The 19,036-nt window shown below is 34.9% G+C and overlaps 1 protein-coding gene and 1 non-coding gene across 2 annotated transcripts in view; one reads left to right on the top strand and one right to left on the bottom strand.

Annotated features, from left to right (window-relative positions):
• LOC138713707 (beta-alanine transporter-like) overlaps window positions 1-19,036 on the bottom strand; it is a 1,405,169-nt gene that overhangs the window by 1,264,923 nt on the left and 121,210 nt on the right. The gene's annotated exons all lie outside the window — the stretch shown is intronic.
• TRNAS-GCU (transfer RNA serine (anticodon GCU)) lies at window positions 9,869-9,942 on the top strand. Its single transcript has one exon. It is a non-coding gene; the product is annotated as a tRNA-Ser (tRNA).

The following is a 19,036-nucleotide window of genomic DNA, read 5'->3' as shown; positions in this document are numbered from 1 at the left end:
TGATATAGCGTCGTAAAATAACCTACTAAAATAAAATGAAATTCATTCTCGTAGTGTCCATGTGAAAGCTATGCAAATCTCATGTCATACAATAAGTTCACAAAAACATAATCGGTAAATATTTTATAACAGTTTAATGCATGTCACGGATGTTACACACCTTTTGTCACAGATGTTACAGATGAGTTCATGTCCTTCATTTTTCAAGTTTTAAAACAACTGTGACATTTCTAAGTCAAAATATTCACTTGAAGATTAATTGTTATTAACCCAAGCTACTGAAAATAAATGGCAGAAAAAATGTAGAACAGAGTACAAAATTCCTTCATCCTTGAGCTCTGGGATTAACAGTGCAGAATCTCAAAATATTTTTTCAACAACAGCTTCTTGAAAAACATACATTAACATCTGATCTCTCTATGAGTATTGCTGCAAACTTCAGGGAAACAAAACAGTATCTATTACCCAGGCAAGACCACTCAGATTCAGTGCCCATAAAATTAGTAAAATATTTTCCTATTTAAAATAAAACATTAGAATACTTAAATTTAGATCTTATATATGTCTTACACCAACAATAAACAAACATTTCTCAAAAAGACTTTATCAATGGAATTCTCAGTTTGCCCGGAATGATTGATATCTGATATACTGTGGAAGTCGTTAATGTTGCAGTTGGAATATAATAGCAGTTTAAAATGTGAAAAGAAATGTAACATAAACGATATGAAAAAGCAATTGATTGTATCTTAAACAAAGGAAAACTGCCGCAGAGAGACCTCGCCTTTTTCTTAGCAAGTTCGATGAGGACCAGAAAGGAACCTAAGAGACTGACATTTCCAGACTCCAAAATGAGTTAAAAGAGATATACAATGAAACAGCATCATCTTCAGGAGCCAAAGAAGATCTGTGGTTAAAGAAAAGCCGAGTGATAAGATTCATTTATTCATTCATTCATTTATTTATTTATTTATTTATTTATTTATTTATTTAATTTGTTTATTTGTTTATTTATTTATTTAATTTGTTTATCTATTTATTTTGTTTATTTATTTATTTAATTTGTTTATTTGATTATTTATTTATTTATCTATTTATTTATTTATTTATTTATTTATTTATTTATTTATTTATTCATTTATTTATTTATTTATTTTATTTTATTTTATTTTTTCAGATCTTTCTAGGAGATTTCGAGGACGGCAAGCATGGTGACAGGTGGTTTCAATGTGTTAGTTTTCATCAATGGCTTCATGAAACGTGTCGAGAACTTTCAAAATACCGAAAGAACTATAATTGTTTGAGTTATAAGCATGAATTTGACTGAGGAATTTAAAATTGGGCTGAATATGCCTAAATACTTTTAATTTAAGGGCTATCACGAAAATATCCTTGCACCAACATGAAACTAGACCAACTCTTCGAGAGTGCTAAATTTTGTTTTATATTTGTATTGCTTATTTGTAACTATTGTATAAATTCATTTGAGGTAAAAATCCTGACATGTACCTTCGTGAACCCTAATAATCACTGAACAACAAGAATTTTGCTCCGACTTGAAACAACGTGTCCCTTATGGCTTTATGTGCGCTGAATCCGAAAATGCATATCTTTTCTTCGTATCGCGTAAGGGTTTTAATCTATATTATTATTTCACTTTCCAATAAGCGTTCTCTCAGGAAACATTTGGCGCGGATTGTGGGGTTATAAACCAAAACAAAATCTAATGCATTTTATGAGTTTATTACCTATTTTCGGTTTCTTGTGGTTGTTGGTATGTTCTTTTGTACTTATAATAAATAAACAGATATTGGTCCCTTCCATTCAGTAAATTTCATGAAAGTTCGAAGTGAGGTCTAAGCAATGAACAAGCAAGGATGTGGTTTTCAGTATTTAAAAGAAAAGTTTACCAGTTTCAGTGAAGGCAAATTAAAAGAGGACATCTTCATCTATCCACAAATTCGCAAAGTTATGGCTGACTCTTTGTTTGAGGAAAAAACGTTCCGTTACAGAAAGAATGACATGGCGCGCTTTCAAAGATGTTTGCTCAAATTTCCTTGGAAATTCTGGGACAGACAACTACATCGCACTTGTGGAAACCACGTTAAGTGCATGTGAGAAAATGGACTGTAATATGTGTCTCAAAATACACTTTTACGTTCTCATTTGGACTTTTTCCTTCTAACCTTGGAGCCGTAAGCGGCGAGCATGGGGAAAGATTTTATCAAGAAATATCTGAAATGGAATGGTGATATAAAGGAAGATCATCCTCCAGCATGCGTGCAGAGTATTGTTGGTTCCTTGTAAAAGACAGTCCTGGGTGTAGTTATAAACGGAAGTAATCCAGAAAATTCTTTTAATTGCTAATTTAAAATTCCGAGATTTTTCTCATGAAATATTTTTATTGTTGTGTTTTTTCTATTTTAAACTATGTAACTTCATTTTTATATCCAGTACACATTTTTCAAGTATTATGTGACATTTTTAATCCCTAATCTGTTGTAATTTTATGAGTAGCAGTGAAAAAAAAAGTTTTTTTCATAAGAAATTCAATTCACTTTCTCCGGAAAATGGTACGTGATAAGGCAATTTGGATTTTAAATTCAGTCTTAGGGCACACATATTAGTAATATTCACCTACTTTTATTTCGGAGCAAGACAAAAAGTAAAAATTTGTAGCTCAGTGTAATGTACGTACATTAAAAACACTTTTTTTTATTTGAACCTCACTCTTGCACAGAAACCTTAATATCACGAAATTAGATGCATATTAAATCGCTCGATATTTACACAGACGATGACCTACATCCGAATGACGCATGGACTCGCACATTCACGTGAAACAAATATTCATACATCAAAATAAATTAAGGAGTAATGAATGAAGCATGGTAGAATTAAATAAAGGATGAAAGAAAGAGCGAACGACGTAACAAAAGTAAAAAAAGAAATTTAATTCCATTTATGAAACTCAGTAACATTAATATTAAACTACATGTCGACTCTTTTGGTTCACAGTAAGAAATGCATCTATGAAAAGATTAAATGCCATGCTACTGCTACCACCACTACCAACCCTATCACTAATATCAGCATCACTACCACTAGATTACTATCACTATCACTATCTCTATCACTACCGTTACATAATGTATGGTGAAATCTGCACAAAGAGTAGTAGCTAACTCTTTTAGACTGGAGGTTGTTTGAACTTGAAATAATCACTAACAAATTTGTAAATAATTCAGTGTATAATAACTAGGGCAGTCACATCGGTATATTCGTATTAGTTTGGGGTCGATTGAAGATGAACACACGACGCCGGACAGAATGTAGTCTACGTGTTTCAAGCATAGGCAGCGGAAGCGAATTTGACTCACGCCCAAGTAAGCACTTTCTGTGTTTTGTATACGATTATTGCGTATTATAAAATCGAGACAATACATAATTGTATATAAGGGTAAAAGGAGTCATACAGATGTTTGACGGAAACGATGCAGATCCCATAAGTAACGCTCAAACTCTTCTTGGTGACCCAAATATTAAAAAACAGTGTGAATATATTTCATATAATTTTAGATTTATGCCCTCTAAATCGAATGTCTCGAAAAGGCTGGTGTGAAATTGGTGGAGCAAATTTCGATAGTAAATAATCATATCTCAAAAGTGAATGATCTGCAAGATGATACAAACAAAAAGGTGTGTGCGAAAATGAACACAGTAATACAAAAAACGGTGGTTTCAATTCATTAGGCTATGCAAATTGCAAGAATCTACGTAAAGATTAATTTTTAGTCCTAATTTAATAGACTATTAAATTTCGGAATATGTATGATAAGAACTTTCTTGTGTTAAATTTTCACGTACCTTGTTAACATGTTTCGACCTATTTTCGGTCATCTTCGGAACTGGTCGTTGTTGGTCTTGGCGCCTCTTGTTTCCTGTATGGGTGCGTTCGTAGTGTAGAGTCAAAGAGTGTATGTGTTTTGAAATGGAGTTGTGTGTTGAGAATATCGTTGGGATGTGTTTTTGTGTGTCTGTATATTTCATATTGTTCTAGTGTGTTGAGTTTATGAAATATACAGACACACGAAAACATACACCAACGATATTCTCAACACACAACTCAATTTCAAAACACATACACTCTTTGACTCTACAATACGAACGCACCCACATAGGAAACAAGAGGCGCCAAGACCAACAACGACCAGTTCCGAAGATGACCGAAAATAGGTTGAAACATGTTAACAAGGTACCCTCAACGCGGGCTACTTTGACCCTTAAGGAGTTACCTGAACCCAGAAGAAAAAAAATGTTTACTTACCATTGGAGTAACTTAGGTGAAAATATTTGTACAGATGAAAGTTTGCAGAGAAAAAAACCACAACTTTCGACACCAAACTGTTATTTTACATCGACGAAAACATTTTTTTCTTCTGGGTTCAAGTAACACCTTAAGGCTCAAAGTAGCCCGCGTTGACGGTACTTTAAAATTTAACACAAGAAAGTTCTTATCATACATATTCCGAAGTGATACAGTGTTAAAAGTTGTGTAATTAAGATGTTTAATATTAAAATTGCAAGAGTTTTGTCAGATGACAAGTGCGATTGTTATAAACTTGATGCAGAAATGGATGATTTGAAATATTTTACATATGCACCCTTGGTTTCAATCGATGTTGAACGCAGTTTTTCCGCATGCAAGGTTATACTATCCGACACTTGACGGTCATTTTCATTTGAAACTTTGAAAATGAATGTTGTTGTTCATTGCAGCAGCAACCGAAACCAGGCGAACAGCATGCAAGAAAAGTAAGGTGCGGAATAGATATGATAAATAAATTAATGTAATAGTTAAATATAGAGAAAACAAAATTGTACGCCATATACGTTTTTGGCATTCTAAAACTCTAATGCAAAACTCTAAATAGGCCTATTAAAAACATCTTTTCAGACTTATGTTTTACAATTTGTGACAACTTAAGTATGATTTCCAACAATTTATTATTCTCAACCTCGTCAGCATTTTACACCTTCCCGATATTAACCCTTATATACAATAATTGTATTGTCTTGATTTTATAATACGCAATAATCGTATACAAAACACAGAACGTGCTTGCTTAGGCGTGTGTCAAATTCGCTTCCGCTGCCTGTACTTGAAACACGTCGACTACATTCTGTCCGGCGTCGTATGTTCACCTTCACTAGACCTCAAACTAATACAGGGACATCATTTCATTTTTACTTCAATTTTTATTGTACCTCAGTTTTTTAATGTACTTCACTCCCATCCCCTCTACTAGTAAACGTCCAATCGTTCTCAACACAGAACCAAGCGTATACAGTCAAAGTCGCCTTACGGTCATAGTAAACACAAACAGTACTGTGTTAGTGAGTATAGTACATTCCAGAAATATGTCCTCTTTCAATATTGAATCATATTCTCGGACAGGTACTGTCTTCCGTTTGCCTATGTTTCATCCCCGTTTCCCCCATCCGCTTCTACCCGTCCCTCTGTCAGGCCGGGAATACACGGACGAGCTGCGGCAGTAACGCGGCATTGCATGTAATGCGCGGAGGAAATTGTGCACTCTCGATCAAGCGGTGCGCACGATACGAACCATCTGAGCAGCGCGCAAGCCTCAAACACCTTTCTAGTTCCATTCTATCTAGCACGATGCACGACCATGGAAAACGTGGCTGGACTGTCCTAACTCTTTTCTGAAAACATTGATTTCTGTTAGGAATTGGACGTCTATGTAATATTATACAGCTGTTTGAAATAACTTAAGTAAAGGGGCCTCGTTAATTAATTAACTGTCACATGATTTCCCTCCTTTCCACGACCCTGCGACAAAACCACTTGGACGGACAGAAGATAGCATGTCTCAGTAATTTTATCTTTTCGGATCGGGCAGAAGTGAAGAATGAATTTACAGTACGTAAGGTACTCTTTTATAGAGTAGGTACAGAATTACTTCAACATGACTTAGGCCTATTAGTACGAAGGACGAAACTGGTAATTGAAATTAGGTACAATAATCTATAGTGCGATAATATGTAAAAAAAAAACTGAAGCCTGTATAGAAATGAACGGCCACCATTTTCAAATATATTGTCTTTAAATATCCATATTATGATTATTTTTCAATGTAACTTCATTCTCTATATTGTACGCTAATGTGCTGCATAATGAATACGTCCGAATGGAAAGCTCAGTTCGTGAGTAAAAACACTTATTGTTAATACAGTACTGTGTTTTGATTAAACAAAAACCTAATGAAAATTATCAAACTCAAAATCGCGATATTTCCTACTTTACGTAAATGGATGAACTACTTTTTTTCCCTCCTATACCTAGTAAAGTGATTTGTTTGTATTTTACGCCAGTATTATCGAACTCCAGTTGTGGAAGGGATATCAAATGGTGTTTCTGGTTCTGAACCATTAATCCAAAGGTACAGCCAGGTTAATATTATAAGTGTTAGTAAAAATAAAATGATGTCCCTGTACAAATACACCGATGTCAAGGCCCTAATAATAACTACTCTGAAGACATGGTGGCTTCTTCAATTGATCTCCATTTATAGAAGAAAGTTAATTTTTAGTTATATTTTGCTCAGAAACAGCCTCTTAATGATAGTCTGTTTCAATGTATTATTATTATTATTATTATATTATTATTATTATTATTATTATTATTATTATTATTATTATTGGAGGATTATCCGTTATTCAAAGCATATTTCATTTCATCCATTAGACATAAATCTTACAGGGAATTGTATTTATCTGAAATCCAATACCCTAATCCCTGTATAGACGTTACACGAAATCTTAGGGATTTTCACAAATCCCCTGTCGCTTTTTTCCGTCTGCCACAGGCTTCCTCCTCCAGCAACTGAGCGACCATTCCTGTCTCTTACAACTTACATCCTTAAGAGTTAGTGAAGAGAAACAAGCGAGCACTTTCTCTTCTAACGAAAACAGGGTGGTTTCTAAACCCGCAATAGGTTTTAAGTTAGTATATTTCGTATCTTTTAAATAATTACATATTCTGTCGAACGGCGCATCTTTCTGTTTAAAATGTATCTTTGAGAAACTGGTTCAGTTTTTAAACAAAAATAAATCTTGTACTAAGAGAATCAGATTCAAGGTAGCTTCAAAGGTAAGCTTGTGAGACAAGAACTAATCTCTTAGGGCCGTATTCATAGACATTCTTAGCGCGGGCTTCCGGTGGATGATCAGCGAACTAACGTTTTTCGTATTCATAAACCAGTGTTAGCGATATATGATATGATATGATATGATATGATATGATATGATATGATATGATATGATATGATATGATATGATATGATATGATATGATATGATATGATATGATATGATATGATATGATATATGATATGATATGATATGATGATATATTACATATGATATATGATATGAGATATGATATATTACATGATATGAGATATATATGATATGATATGATATGATATGATATGATATGATATGATATGATATGATATGATATGATATGATATGATATGATATGATATGATATACGATATATGATATATTATATGATATATCATATATGATATGATATGATATGATATGATATATGATATGATATGATATGATATGATATGATATGATATGATATGATATGATATGATATGATATGATATGATATGATATACGATATATGATATATTATATGATATGATATGATATGATATGATATGATATGATATGATATGATATGATATGATATGATATATGAGATATATATGATATGATATGATATATGATATGAATCTCATACAAGTAACCAGTCGATAGCCGGGGCTAGTTTAGAACGCTCGTAGCGCGGGCTACGGAAATGTCTATGAATAACACCCTTAATGTCAGAACAATTTAGCTCACGAAATCGAAAAATTTATAAATATCGGCTTAAAGAATTTGAAAGAGTTTAAAATATTACTTCTACTGTATAAAATTCGTCCGAGACAGCTTACAACTTATTAATTTTAATTTAAAAGTTAATTTTTGCAACTGGATACATAAGTCTATTTACGATGTGACTGTCGATCTCTCATTGAGGTTCGTAACAATTGAGATATAGTTTCAACTAAGTGGTGGTGGTAGGCTGTATCCCCAAAAATTAGCGAATAACATCATAATTATACCTAAAAGAGTAGTCTAGGGATATGGTGCGTGGTAAGGACTTATGCAGTGAATGACTCAATATTTAATTGAATAGCTGATTTCAAAAACAACATGTCACAAAAAAGTATAGTTTAGGAAAACTGAATTACTGTCAAATTATGATTACTTTTGTTACACAAATTGTATGCTCACAAAATGTTATCTTGTTTACACCTATTATTAAGCACACAGACTTCCAATTCCAACTATTTAAATATAATTGTTTAAACTCTGTGGATACACGTTGTTCTTGCAATCATCATAAATGTACACTACATCATCAGTATTTTATATAGTTTTTTATTGTTCAATTGGATCAAATCTCTATTAAAGCCTTCTTGAGTCTGACGAACAGGTGGTGCTTGTTTTGTCCAGGAAAATTGTCGCTGAAAAGCAATAACTCTTTCATTTCTTCACCAACATATTAATTTAAATACTGGATCCCCGCTTGGGCTGATTACTTGGCTGAGTTTTTTCCGATGTTTTCCCTAACCATAAGGCCAATGTCAGGTAATCTATTACGAATCCTCGGCCTCATCTGCTCAAATACCATCTCGCTATCACCAATTCCGCCGATGTTAAATAACCAACCAAATAATAATAATAATAATAATAATAATAATAATAATAATAATAATAATAATAATAATAATAATAATAATAATAATAATAATACCTGCTAGTTACAGTTATTATTATTATTATTATTATTATTATTATTATTATTATTATTATTATTGTTTAGTCAATTGTCTGAAGACAGGTCTGAACCCCATAAGCAGTACCAAGAAGGCACCTCTTATGAGGCAACTAAGTCAGGAGATAATGGGGTAGGGTGGTCAGTTGCTTTCCCCCTCCATTACATCCATACATCGCCCACTAGCTACATATTACACTAGTCAGACTTCAGATGAATACAAACAATATTGAATAATTTGAAGAAAAAATTGTTCCGGGGCCGGGTATCCATCCCGGGACCCTTCGCTTAGCACGCGAACGCTCTACCAACTGAGCTACCCCAGGAACTATGACACCGTAACAATTTTTCCTTAAAGGAAAATTTGTGTATAGTTCCTGGGGTAGCGCAGTCGGTAGAGCGTTCGCACGCTAAGCGAAGGGTCCCGGGATCGATACCCGGCCCCGGAACAATTTTTCCTTGAAATTATTCAAACCTGCTTTACAGGGAGCCAGACTTGTGTAATACATTCGTTACTGGAGGTACGTTAACAGAAAGCCACAATTTAAAGTCACACAGTATTTGTGTGCACTCACAGTTGACTTCTGGCGTCTTGTCAGCTCATGTGAGTTGTGTGGATGTAAAAAGGAAAAATTGTGACGGTGTCGTGTATAGTTCCTGGGGTAGCTCAGTCGGTAGAGCGTCCGCGCGCTAAGCGAAGGGTCCCGGAACCGATACCCGTCCCAGGAACAATTTTTCCTTGAAATTATTCAAACCTGCTTTACAGGGAGCTACTACCTGAAAGCCAGATTTGTATAATACATTCGTTACTGGAGGTACGTTAACAGAAAGCCACAATTTAAAGTCACACAGTATTTGTGTGCACTCACAGTTGACTTCTGGCGTCTTGTCAGCTCTTGTGAGTTGTGTGGATATAAAAAGGAAAAATTGTGACGGTGTCGTGTATAGTTCCTGGGGTAGCTCAGTCGGTAGAGCGTTCGCATGCTAAGCGAAGGGTCCCGGGATCGATACCCGGCCCCGGAACAATTTTTCCTTGAAATTATTCAAACTTGTTTTACAGCCAGAACTTCAATGAGAGGTAATTTATTATTATTATTATTATTATTATTATTATTATTATTATTATTATTATTATTATTATTATTATTATTATTATTATTATTATTATTGTCACATGGATTGAATTTTCTTCAGTAAAATGTGTGTGAAATGCAGATATTTACATGAACTATTTACAAAATTATAGAACCCTTGCTTTTTATTATGTATTTAGAGCGGATATCCAAAGCACTTATTCTGATGTACTGTACACAGAATGACCTTAAGTATGTTTAGACACTTAGTGCGCGTTTTCCTGAAAAAAAAAATAGTAAGCAAAAATATTCCTCTGAATACGAGGATTTTGAAATAAAAGTCCATAATGAATTTCAGTTACAGTAATTGGTTTTTGATGTATCGGACAGAGACGTTTTGATCCTCTTCTGCGCACGCACACGCACACACACACACACACACACACACACGACTGAGAAGACAACAGCATATTCTCGAATCACCTCTTATCCATTCTGCACACGTTCCTATATTTTCCGCACTGTTTACAGTTGTTTCATACACATAGACTTCAAGTGACCCCAAACATCAAGGTCTAGTGTATGCTTAGAGATCTGAAACTTCTCAGGTGTAAAGGCATTTGCCCTCTGAATTGTCGCCCGCGCTGAAAGTAGATGGCTGGTATAGCTATGAAGTCTGTCCTACTTACTTGTTGTTCCACAACAAAGTTTTGTTCCGTGTTTTCCATGTTAATTTCACAGCGAAAGGAAAGAAGAGTATTTATTTTGAAACACTGAAATGTACTTTAACATATTGAGCTAAACTAGGGCATATACCGCGTTTTAACATCAAACGACACTTAGACAAGTCTCATGCAGAGGCTTATGAAGAAAATGAGATTATTTAGAATTACTAAAAAAGAAAATCAATCCGGTGGGTGAGTGAGTGAGTGAGTGAGTGAGTGAGTGAGTGAGTGAGTGAGTGAGTGAGTGAGTGAGTGAGTGAGTGAGTGAGTGAGTGAGTGAGTGAGTGAGTGAGTGAGTGAGTGAGTGAGTGAGTGTTTTCCAACAGCTCTGTGAATGAGTTTAATGATAAAATAGCTTACAAAGGCAAGTGTAATTTATTTAGAAATATAGAACGACATGAAAATGTGTAGCACATTTCCAAAATGTGAAACATTGTGTAGACTTAGAACAAAATATAGAGAAAAGAAGAACTGTAGATTTCATAAAACAAGTTCAAATGTACCGTGAAATAAAGAGGTGGGAAACAGTTACTGAAATATAGGGCCTACACGTCATTTAGTTTTCAGCAGACAAAATTGAGCATTCAGGGGATGTGCTATACAAAAAGTCGTTTAAAAAATAAAACAATAACTTCTTTAAATTAATAGAAAGTTTTTCAAAATTTGGTGAGTTTATAGTGTACCATTCAAAAAGCCGGACACCGCAATATGTCTCGTTATCTCGGTTATAAGTAGAGCATTCTTTTTAGCCCCATAACAGGACAGACAGCGAATGTTAAGTTAGCTGTACGGAGTATGGATGACGTCACTTGACCTTGCGAACGTACAGATCACATACAAAATACTGGGTGTTCATTTCAAAGTGTGTCATGACGTCACTGTTGTTGAGTTACCGATTTGAAGCGAGTTTCAGCTTATATGTCAGAGAAGTTGCCTATTATTCAAGGCGTTCTTCAATCTGAATTTGAGAACGCGTACGGTATAACTTGAACGTTGTAGCAACAGATGGCGGTCTGTACGGTCTGTGTGCTACCATAACCTCTTTCGAACTGTGTTTTGCGCCGGCAAGTCATACGCAGGGTATTTGTTACCATCGGTTGCGTACGGTAACATTCCACAACACAAATCAAATACTCCGTGTCCATATTGACCGTCGAAGTTAATGTCAATAAATACGTAAGTAATCGTCTTAACCCTCTCCCAATATCCTGACAGTACGTATTTCCAAACAGTTCACATTCCTGCCACTACCGGCTTTATCGTACGCATCGGTACGTACTCTTCAGAATGAACGCCGTACTTGCTAGGCAACTTCTCTGCCTCCTAGGTAATACACCTTTGCGGAAGTGTAGGAAGATTGAATTCTCTAGGCTCATCGGCTAGCCACATGACGGCATAAAGCGAGCCATGACACACTTTGAACTGAACACCCAGTAGTTGCGGAGTTGTAAGACGTAGAGCACATAGCGAACGTGTCGTGTCAATTATCTTTAGTTATACAAGATCAGCGCATTTACAATGCCGAAAGCAAAACGTTCTTTACAGGATCGTTTGAATAAGATTGTGGAGGACTTTGGAAATGAACATATAAAGTCACATGCCGACTCTATAATATGTGTTCTGTGTAAGAAGTCAATAAGGGGAACTAAAAGTAAGTACTTGAAACAACATTGTAATTCGAAGAAACATATTTACCGCGTAAATTTGTTCACCAGGGTAGGCAATGAACAATCGTCCATCTCTACTGACAATCAGGTTAAGGACTCGGAATTTTACAGAGATTTATGTGAAATGATGGTTAAATATAATACACCATTTCACAAGCTCGAAAATAGTTATTTTAAGGACTTTCTGGAAAAAATGTACACAACGAATCGTTCGCTAAGTGTTGCAGGTCTTGATAGTTTCAGGGTTCTCGAAAACAATTACACGTTTAGAAGCTCGTTATCTGAAAATGTCAGACGCCCTTAATTTAATATAGAAAAACTTGAAAGAAAAGTGAATGTTCTTGATGTACAAGGTAATACTGTTGGCGAAAAAGTTAAGAATAAACTTAAAGGCGTCCTACACAAGATCCCTGGTTATTCGGCATTATGGCAAAAAACTGGCACAAGGTGGAGTAAAAGACAGTAACGTTCCTTATTTTCTGTTAGCTCCAGTAACGTCATGTGATGTTGAGAGAAGTTTCTCTACATACAAACTGTTGTTGAGTGATCGCAGGAGAAGCTTTAATTCCGATACTTTACGCATGTTCTTCGTTATAAATTCCAACAGTTGAAATTCATTTGTTTCGCTCAAGAATGATAAACAGAAGTGATTCACCTTTATATTAATGCGAATGTACGTGTCCAGTTTGTCCCAGCGGGTATTCCACCCCTTCGATTTGATGTCAACAAACAAGGACGTGAACTCCATGTGCACACAACTTAAAGATAAGGGGCAAAAAATGAATGCTCTAGTTATAAAATTCAAAATGAACTGTTCACTGTAATAGAAGAAACATTAAACTACAGTTAACAGTCTAAAGCAGCCGTGGCGAAAATGTAACTCACGAGCACATTGTGGCTCGCAATGATAGCTGTGCATGTCTCTTGCTCCCCCAACCCTCACCCTCTCACTCACTGGAGTCAAACTCCGTTCCATTTGTATTTGTCTCTGACCTGCGAGTGGCGTATCGTCGCAATGTCTCTCTCGAAACCATGTACCTTTACAAAAACGAAAGTTTCAAGTAGGATAGGAGGACGCATTTTTTTGCTGCCAATATGATAAGAATATTAAATGTATGATTTGTTCACAAGTATTACTAGGAAAACGGTTGTATAACATAAAACAGCATTATACTACATGTTACTCATGAAACATTAAAAGGTTAACTGTTATTATTATTATTATTATTATTATTATTATTTTTATTATTATTATTATTATTATTATTATTATTATTTCGATCCTTTTTCAGCAGATGTACGAATAATGCGGTTAGGTCTTCAATTTAAACTCGCAGATTTACAATGTAATGTTATAATGAAGGCTAGATGTAAGGACTTGACAAATTTTGAACTTTTCAAATCTTTGCCAAAAAATAAATTTCCGAAGCTTCGTTCTTTCGCTTGCTCTGTTAAAGCCATGTTCGCTATAACTTACGTTTGTGAAAAATTATTTTCAACAATGAAAATAGTAAAAACCTAATTTAGATTACGACTGATAGACAAATACCTTCGTGATCAACTACGACTGGCAGTAAGTGACATAATTCCTGATTTTGAAACTCTGTCGCAGAGACATTCTGAAGACAGTTAACTTTAGATTGTGATAATATTTCCTATGTTTTCTTGTTCATTTCTTTCTTCGTTACACGTACTAAACATTAGTTTGTAACCTTATACTGTATAAAACTATATTTAAGCGCTTGACGTAAGAAAACGAAAATCCGTTAATCAGTCAGACAATTGCTTCACTTCCCCTCCGGGTGTCCGCCTCCCTCCATAGCACGTTGTAGGTTACACAGTGGCTCGGCGCACGATTACATTTTCGCCACGGCTAGTCTAAAGCATTCTAAATATTATTCAATAATTTTAAATTGAACACCAGACGTCAGACATTACGAACAACTTACAGTAGTTCTTTTAGATGCATTTTGTTTATTTCTTTAATTATTTCTATATATACCTTTCTACTCATATCCCCTCATCTACTCATCCCTTCAACTATTCACCTATTTATTCATTTATTTCAATCCCTTAACGAAAAAAAAAAATTAAGGTAAGGAAGCATTTTCTTGGACTTTGTTCTATTACTGACAACAGGACAAGTATTAGCAATGATTTCTTGGACTGTACTTACACATTGATATTAACGAAATGCGCGGTTAAGGCTGTGACAATAAAATTGTGCTAATATGAAATGCAAAAGGATTAGATTTTTAAAAATGTTCAATAATAGAGTATTTTTGCACTATGTAAAGCACACAGACTTAACTTAGCCATAAAAGATGCTGTAAAAATTTCCTGGAAGTCATTAATTCTTTTGACATTGTCAAAAAAATATATCTATCTTCTTCAGCGTCAATGTCACGGTGGCAAATATTAAATAAAGATCTTTCCACATTAACTCTAAAGCCGCTTCCAGATACACGATGTGAAAGCAGAATTGACTCCGTGAAAACTATTTAATTTGTATGATGCTATGATTTTTAATAAAATTGGTCTTTATTAAAATAGGGACACTGACACAAAAACTTGGAAAATTCTTTTATTTGAAAACTAGACTCTTAATTATAAATCTGTTTGTTAGTTAGTCCACTTGGTATAATATTTCATTAAAATAGTTATTGTAAAAAATTATTTGTGATTCTTCCAGAGGCTACTAAAATATTACAAGTAAAAAAGACACTTAACTGAAAGTCGGGCAGATTTAGATTGTACAGAAATGCTTAACGAATCGAACGTTATTGCTTAGATCAGTCATGTCAAGATGCCCAAAGGCACAAGTACACGCTTTAGAGCTCAGGAGAGCCTGAGCGCTTTAGAGTGGAAAGGAAAGAGACAGACGTAAGAGGTTGTAGGCCTATATGCCCCTTGGTCGAGCTATATACAGGGATGGCCAGCACTGATTCAATAGAGAACTTATTAAATATGTACCCGTGTTCATTTTTAGATATGTCTGGAAGTATAAGTACATTATAAGAATGTAAGTTTTAATTTTAATGCTCAGTTTTCACGAGTTTCTTCTTTTTTTATTGAAAAGGAATATTTTCTCAACTTTGTTTATAGAAAAGTGAAATTTTCAGCTATAGGCCTATTTACTTAGTAACCTTCCAGGTACTGAAACAATGTTTGCGTAAATCTCATACATCGTAAATACGTATTACTGAAGTTAATGTATTACAAATTTTGAAAATATTCGCATGGAAAATATTTGTAAGGAAATGAGTTAACAAAGCAACTATTGTTACATCATAAGCAAAATATAATATATGCCCACGTGTTGTAAAAATGTCAGCTCTATAGCTTCAGCAGGTTTCGAGAAAATAATTTAATATTCTGATGATAGGAAGTTGCTCACCAATATCACTTTAAAGGCATAATGCGATAAGAGTTTTGTTATGGAATATTAGTTACACTTAAAAATACGAGTATATACAGTAACTAGGTAACTTTTCTTTGTACTATAATATTGTTTTGATTAGTCCATTGATTACTTTTATAAGGCTAAAGATAACCATCAATATCAATTCCAGCTTATCATGTCATACTCAATCTTTTTTTTTGGGGGGGGGTGATATCACTTTCTTTATGAATGATGTGATTCATCCACTTAGTACAGTATAGTTGTACTACTATGGAATTAATGTGAATATTCCTTCTTAACTCTTTATTATGTTATTAAGATTTAAAACACAACTGCAATATTAAGAAATTGGTGTTAGTACTTCTGTTTCACAGACAATATAGATAATATCAAACAGAAAGAAGCCATATAAAAATAACGACATAAAATTTCACGTTCCGTTTGAAGTTTGTGCACTACTGTTTTCTTAATCCAACAGGGTGCATTTTCCTTCTTCCATACCAAGCGCTTGATGCCCGCGCACGACGTCAAGGTCAGAAAAATGCGCCTTCTTTGACATCACTGGCTTAGATTGTGAGGTTAGTTTCCTACCAGCAGGTACTGTGCGACCAGGAAAAGGATTTTGATTTCGAATGTAGCGAGATACTGTACTATACAAAATCCAGAATTGAATTTTAAAATAAATTTCTACTTCTTTTATTGTACACCGCCATAATTGATTTAGAAGAAGATATTTATAAGAAAGATAAAAATGCCTTTGTTGTCACAAGAATTGTACACATTTTTGGCCACAGTATTAAACGATGGAGACCTACTTGACTCAGTAACAACAAAGTGAAGTTAATCTAAAGAAATTTGATCCACCTCGATGGGCAGGGAGAATTCATTCACTGATGGCTGTCGAACTTAGATTCGCAGTCACTTCAAAGCATTAAATAAAAATATTTTGGTTAGCATATACGAGAGTGAAAGAAATGAAACCAAACTTTAGAATAATGCAATATACGAGATTATTCGTAAGTCTGTGAAACATTTTAAAGTATAATAAAAAATTAAGTACGCGACAGATCATGGTAGTTGTTGTCCCAATAGAGAGAGAAACTCTCCAATATTTTTATAACGAAAGTCCACGCTTAGTTGCCACGATTTATCACTAGGTGGCAGTAATCAATCATGGGAAAATCCCCATAATGTCATAGAGCATGTTCAAGACTCGCCGAAGGTGAACGTCTTCTGTGCCATTTCGAAAAAAGAAAGTGTATGAGCCATTTTTCTTTGTGGAACCCAGCGTTAATGGAATGGTTTACTTTGACATGCTAGAAACCTGGCTGATGCCTCAGCTGAATGAAGACAGCAGTGATTACATCTTTCAGCAAGATGGATGTCCCTGTCACTATCACAACGACGTGCGAGACTACCGCAGAGATGGATCGGACGCACTGGACAAGAAGATATCGTGTTAATGAAGTGGCCACCACGATCACTGGATTTAACTCCTTGTGACTTTCCTGTGGGGCTTTGTGAAGGACAATGTCTGTGTCCCCGCTCCCTGCTAATCTTCAGGAACTTCGCCACCGGACTACAACTGCCGTGGCTATGGTAAACTGTGACATGTTGGAGCGTGTATGGGAAGAGATGGATTACCGCATCGATATCTGCCGTATCAGCAAGGGTGGACACATTGAGCATTTGTAAGATATGTAACAAAACTTGGAGAGTTCCTCTCTATTTTAGTGTAAAAATTTTCGTTAACCGTTGCGTAATTTAGTAGTTATGAATTTTTTTAATGTTTCACGGACTTAGGAATAGCCCTGTACGTATAATTTGACTATGTGTTTTTATAGATTGTATTAATTTGTCCTACAGAATTTATCTGTAATAACCCGGGTAAAATGGTATTTGACATTGGATATATATGTCAACACATATATGCCTAACTTGGAATCAGGCCACAAAGGGAAACATCGGAGGTGGAGAATTCGATCCGGTGCTGTGGGTTGAATTCGGCGTAGCTCAGTAGTCAGAGCGCTTGGTACGTAGAACCAAGGACCCGGGTTCGATCACCGGCGCCGGAGCAAATTTTTCTCCTTAAATATTAAATGTATTTTTAGTTATATTTTCTACAGCGGTGAAGTAAATACTGCTTATTACATGAAAAACATATATATATATATATATATATATATATATATATATATAGAAATGAGAGTATCTTCCTTTGAAAAATATGCGACAAGCTTAAAAGGAGAAGAGGAATGATTATAACACTCGGAAGAAAGAAGCAATTTCACTTCTACAAAAAGACGAAAAAGAAACAAAAAGATCAGGATTTTTTATGAGTTTTGTGAAGATATCCGTCTTTATGATAGTGAATCAAATTTCAGGATTAATGTTTCTATTAACTTGTTTGCGGTACCGGTATTACGTGTTCAGCTAGACGGAAGATTTACTACGTGTATATCATTGAAGTTTTCTTTTGTGTTTCCGAAGAATTTAATTCATTTAGAAGATAAAGATAAGTCCACGGAATCCCATTAGGACACAGACCTCCTGTGTGGGCAGAGCTAGCTTTCTTTGTTAATTGCCAAGGCAGCTACTCCTGGCAAGGAATTCAGCCTATTCACTTCTCTTTTAACTAAGTCTCGTAAATTCAATTAACAGACCACAAACATTTTAGAAAGCCAGATCTCTTTTAAAAATGCACACTTGTGTTGTATAATTTTTCCTCGTTTCCCTTAGATACAGCCTGCGTTGTAACTTAAAGCAGATAAATTTAAATTGGGAATGCCAAATAAAGGAAATATCCAAGAGAGTGTGCTATACCATGCATTCTCTTAACCCATTCAGAAACTTCCTCCCGCCAGAATTAAAACAGACTTTAGTGCAAACCCTCGTACTACCACTGTTTGACTATTGCGACGTAATACTTACAGACTTGACAACTGACCTTTCGAACAAGCTGCAGCGTGTGCACAATATGAGTGTCAGATTCATCAGCAATGCTCACAAATTTGACTACATTACACCCTCGTTCAAATCTTTATCCTGGCTGCAACTTAGTAACCATAGAACACTTCATTCGCTGTCTCTTCTGTTTCGATTTCTCCACACTTCTACTCCAAATTATCTTCGTTCTCGGTTTAACTACTTATCCTGCAATCACAATCTAAACACCAGGTTACAGGAGAGCCCAAATCCTAGCAATTCCTGCCCACAGAACATCCCACTATTCATCCTCTTTTACTGTCT

Source organism: Periplaneta americana, chromosome 14 (genome assembly GCF_040183065.1).
Source record: "Periplaneta americana isolate PAMFEO1 chromosome 14, P.americana_PAMFEO1_priV1, whole genome shotgun sequence".
Taxonomy (NCBI): Eukaryota; Metazoa; Arthropoda; class Insecta; order Blattodea; family Blattidae; genus Periplaneta; species Periplaneta americana.
The sequence above is the reverse complement of the archived record's forward strand: the minus strand, read 5'-3'. Positions and strand labels throughout refer to the sequence as shown.